Raw genomic sequence first — 5830 nt, forward strand, 5'->3', positions numbered from 1 at the left:
TCAGGGCAACAGGTCTATAGTCATTGAGGACTGATGGGTGCGTTTTCTTTGGCACTGGAACAAGACAGGATGTTTTCCACAACACTGGAACCTTCTCCTGGGTCAGGCTAAGGTTGAAGAGGTGCTGCAGAACCCCACAGAGCTGCTCTGCACAGACCTTCAGGACTCGGGGACTGACACTATCTGGACCTGCAGCCTTATTCCGGTTCAGTCTCTCCAGCTGCTTCCTCACCTGACTTCTGGAGACGCAGAGGGGTCAACATGTCAGACGTTATTTCATCTACTTTTTGTGTCACATAAATCCTTAGAGCTCTACAAAATAATACACCACCATCAGTTTATATTGTTTCCTTTTATTGACAAACATCTTGGATTTTTGTCTTTGACCCATTAAAAAAAATGACTGAAGATAATAAAAGGATGAAAAGATAATAAAAGTGTGGTCTTTGTACAGTTCATATTTAACTTCTTTCCCTTAACTGTATTTTGATCAGAACCCCCTGGTCAGGCTCTGCAGCCACATCTCCACCCTGAACTGAGGTGTTCTGTCTTCCTGTCCTTTCAGACCTGTCTACTGGCCGGGTAATGAAACCCTGAGGGTGTCAGCTGCTCTTTTCACTGAGAGCCACTGGAGGCTGTGACAGGGCTTCAAAGCCAAAGAAGGTTTGATGCCAAAGTCTGTGGTGGTGCTTCAGGGAGGGGAGCAGCAGCAGAGGTGCTGCACAGACACAGACGTCCTCTTCAGACAGGTAGCTCGCTCTCTAGTTATTTCTCCATCTATAATTTCTAAACAAGCAGAGAACTGATGTCACTTTTGAAAATCAGACTTTACCACTTTAGAAAGGAGGACGATGGGATTTAGATCGAGCCTGACTGTTACACTGATGTGGATTCTGGGAAGTCCTTTGTTTTTGTGCTTAAACTTCCTGAAAGTTATGCTACTTGGATGAGAGAGTAATATCACTAAACCTCAACACATCCAACTCTATGAGCTGTGAATTTAGCCATCATGCTCTCAACCAGTCATGTTTAATTTATTGAAAAGAACGGTCTTAGTTACATGTTTGACTGCATTATTTAAAAGTCTGCTCCAGTCACATCATCTGTGCACTTTAAAGAGTGAATGATCATTTAAACTGCATTCATTACATAAAACAAATTGTTGCAATCTGACATGAATCCTTAATAAACCTTAATTACTTTTTTGAAAGCTAATTGAAATGCTAATTTGTGGAAACAAGGTGTAGATTTTAAAACATTATGCATGAACTTTTTCATGAACTCTAAATGGAGTTGTATTTTGCATGTCATAGATATCATCTGAAACCATGGAATCATATTTAATGATTTTTTTCTTTTTTAATTTAACCAGATTTTTGGAGATCAGTTAAGAACTTTTAACTTGATGTTTTACAACACAACACCAGCTTTCTACAATCACTGGTTCAAACAAAACATATTTCCTCTGAACCATTTTAGAGTCCAGTGCTAGCCGTGGACAATCTTCTGTTGTCGAATTAAAAAGGACACCAACAATTTCTGATCATGGTTTTGCCAACCCAATCCAGGGTTAAAGTGTGAAAACTCCTCACCTGTTTGTGTTTGATGCACTTCGCTTTATAAGTTAGATTTATTTTACTCCTCTTGACAGGATCTTATCTAAAGAGCACTTAAAGGAGAAATATGCTGCTGATGAGGTGCAGTACACCTGTGATGGAAACATGTTGACACTTTCCTTTACAGCTACTATTACAAAACTTTTCTAAACAGACGGGTTTGAATTGTATCAAAGGTCAATAATGTCTTCAAATCATATCAACTAACAGTTTTATGTGTACTTGATGGCAAAAATAAATATCAGTTGTTCCAGATTATATGAATAAAGTTATATGGGGGCCGAGATGGTGTAGAGGCAGGGCATCTGGCTTGGGACCCAAAAGCCCCAGGTTCAATCCCCAGTAACTGCACATCACGTGGCGTCTCTGGGCAGCACACCTCATCCCCAAAATGCCCCCCGGGCGCTCTCAATAGCTGCCCACTGCACCACTTGGTGGTGGATGGGTTAAATGCAGAGACTAATTTCGCCATTGTATGGAAACATACAGTGCTGACATTGTGATGACATTATTATTATTATTATTATTATATTTGCAACATAAAAGGAATAATATAGATGGACAAACAAGAAACCACCACAGTGAATTTATCAAAGTTCATGCTCAGTAACCCAGGTAAAAAAAAATGCAACAATATTCAGTCAGGTCATCTGGACAGTTTCTTGAACATTTCATCCTTCATCCAAAGGACTTCATCAGTCCGAGGAGCCACAACAAACTCTGTCCCACAAGCAGCACACTCACATAGTGGACCAACCAGTTTGATGGTGATAAGATGGTGTCTGGGGCCCATCCTCTTCCCCGTCGAGTCCTTTGAGGAAGCCATAGCCAAAGTGGTTCAAAACATCAAAGTTCATGCTCAATAATCCAGATAGGAAATCCAACAAAGTTCAGTCTGGTCATCTGGACTGCTTGTTGTGCTGCTTGTGGGACTGCGTTTGTTGTGGCTCCTCAGACTGATGAAGTCCTTTGGATGAAGGACGAAACGTCTCAACAAAAAAATTGAAACCTTCCAGATGACCTGACTGAACATTGTTGGATTTATTTTTTTTACCTGGATTATTGAGCATGAACTTTGATGTTTTGAACACTTTGGCTATGGCTGCCTCAGAGGAGTTGACAGGGGAGAGGGCAGACTCCATAAACCATCTTATCAACATCAAACTGGTTGGCCCACTATGCGAGTGTGCTGCTTGTGGGACTGAGTTTGCTGTGGCTCCTTGGACTGATGAAGTCCTTTGGATGAAGGATGAAACATTTCAACAAACATAAAAGAAACAGTCCAGATGACCTGACTGAACATTGTTGTACAATGAATATAACTTTCTACCTTTTTGTGTTTCCTCCGGAGTGAATGGCTCATTTTGACGACTCCTCATCTCTGACAGGGCTCAGCCAACAAAAGTTTTGGCTGACTTTCACTCAGAACATTGTTTTAGTTCCTAACCTGCAGCTTCATTTAAATTGGCCCATTTAGAGAAGTTCCCTCACCTTCAGGCTGAGAACAGTTTGTTCTGAGAGTTTGGCTAAATGTTTATTACTGTTGTTTGGCAGATTCCCTGGAAAACAACAGCTCCATGGCACATTTTGAAGAAGATGAAATGAATTTTAATACATTCAAAATAATATATTCTGACTCACAACAGATCTTTGTGAAAGTATAGTCCAATGATTCCACACTCATTTTCATGTTTACACTTTATTCATGCTTCTAATAGGTTGGTTATTTTTACATCTCAGCACCTGCATGAGGTGTTAGATTCCTTAATTAGTCACGTTTTACTTTTATCAAGCAGCAGCGTATAGTTGGAGCAGTGTGATGTGCGTCACGTTTTTATTACAGCTTTAGAGCGCTCGAGGGTGTATAATATTCGGTTGTCAGTTCTGCCTGTGGATGCAGAGAAAGATGTTCCCTCACTTTGAGCTCAACAGATGAGATAACAGATCTCAGAACAACATCCATCAGGGAGGAATCACCGTTGAATGACATTTTTGAATCGTTCAGTGTTTTTAATAAACAAATCCTGACTGTGAGGGATTGTGGCATGATTCAGCTCTATTTGAAAATAACTTGTTAAAGTAAAAAATGTGTCAGACTGTGCAAATATTTCAAGTAGTTTTGTACGACCTAATCATATGTATCAGACCAGTATGGTTTATATTTATTTATTTTGTTTGTTCTTGAAGTTGTCATCAGAATCAGAGTTATTGTCATTGTACCGAAGCACAAAGAAATTACATTTCAGTACAGCCATCCGAGTAAAGAATAAACAACAGACAGGCAGAGTGTCTGAGGCCGCGGCCTCGTGGGAGGCGCTGCTATTTTTGTTAAATAGGAAAAGAGAAACACGGGGGAAGGGGAGGTATAAAATAAATCTGGGAAAGTTCAGCCTTCTGCAGCCTCTGGATTCCAAGATGGAGTCTAATGAGGAACACTTATCTTCCTGATTAAGACCAAGCTCTATTAAGGCTGGAGCATTGTGATGCCAATCGGTATTTGTGCTTCTGGCCACAGTTATTTGTCCTGAAATTTAAGTCTAACTTAAACTTTGTGTTTCCACGTTCTAGTTCCCCCTTCTGTGTCTCCTGAGGACTCTGATCTTTTGTGACCAATGCTTTTCTCCCGGATGTTCCCAGTGGTCTCCTTGTCCTCCAGCTACTTGCCTGCCACATCTGGGTCTCCCTGTTCTGGAGTTTTGTTTGGACCACCTTCCATGCTCTGTTCAAACACCACCTGCCGTACGCAAAGAAAAGAAGGAGTTTAATATTAAAGCCTTTTCTAAGGACCCATCTAACCTACCTCTTGTCCTCCAGGGTTTCCGAGACCTTCTATTCATCTGTACATATCCACTGTATATAATAAAAACTGTTCAAACTTTATGGATGAGAGTCTGTCTCATATTCAGCTCATTTACTCTGGGTTCCTTGAGATCTTAACAAAATCACATGTCACACTGTGTCCTAGATGGGACACAGTGTGAAAGTTGGAGAAAAAAAAACTCTGTACAGAAACAGCCACATACTGATGACATCATAATGCATATATGCATGAGGAAGGCCCACGAAGGTGGTGAGTTTGTTCGTGGACACTGCCAGATAGTTCCATAGTCCTGATAAGAGATGGAGCAGTGTCTATCAGCCGACTCAGCTCTGACACGGGTCCACATATGTTCTCAGGAAGGGAGCGGGTAGGGGAGGAGAGCAGAGCTTCTTGTTCACATAACATCCAGGAGAGTTTGAGGTAGTTGGCCTATTCAAGGCTGACACGGGGGAGCCAGATTCAGATAACGGTTATTTTGGGTCGGGCCGACTCTGCTTAATTTCTGTCTGCCTTATAGTTCTACTGGTACATCTCAATGGTGACTTCAAACAGCCAAATTTTGTGGTCAACACCGCCAGGCCGAGTTTGTAGCTTCTCCAAGGTTGATTCCTTCCCACCAGCAAGTTTCAGGAGCCACAAGTGGCCTGCAATTCTCAGAAATCACATCCAGCTTACGGCTCAGCCCACACAGCATCTGAGTCTGAATGCTTATCGCTCGGCACATTCCTTCACACAAGCCAGACAGCTTAAAAATGGCCAGAACAGTCACCGAAGTTTTCCATATTTGTCAATATGCCAGGTAACCGCCAACCCCCCAAAACAGAAATCCTGTTATCAAAAATCAAATTATGTGCATATATTCTACAACCTCAATTGACTGACAGCCACACGATCTTCCACTGCCCCCAGGAATCCATTGTGTGTCCAGCTGCAAGTGACCCGTCTGGGCAAGAGGGCTCTCCTTCACCCTGTCTTCTCATTGAGGAAATTTTATCAATTACATTGAGAGACCAGCTGACCAGATCTATAATTTACATTTCGGAAGATATGTAAAGGGAGGCTCCGATAGGGTTCACAGGACAAAAAGTGAAGCAGGAGGGAAGCTGGAGCAGGAGGGGAAGTGTCCGCCTTCGTTGAGAGCAAGCAGGAAACCTCTGAATGTGAAGCCCATCTTTTTTGAAAGTCCAAAATAATAAATCCAATATTCATAATGAACTTTAGGGGTTTATATTATAAACATTAACAGTGTAATATTTTGACAGATTTTGTGTAAATAAAAAGATTATCTGCAACAACGTCTGACCTCCCTACCTTTTTCTGCCAATGTAGCAGAGCAAGTTGCTCCTCTTGCTTTTTATTTTCTCCCAGGTCACAGCAACCACCAACTCTCAGG

The sequence above is a fragment of the Nematolebias whitei genome, chromosome 2 (assembly GCF_014905685.2).
Source record: "Nematolebias whitei isolate Nwh7 chromosome 2, NemWhi1, whole genome shotgun sequence".
Classification (NCBI taxonomy): domain Eukaryota; kingdom Metazoa; phylum Chordata; class Actinopteri; order Cyprinodontiformes; family Rivulidae; genus Nematolebias; species Nematolebias whitei.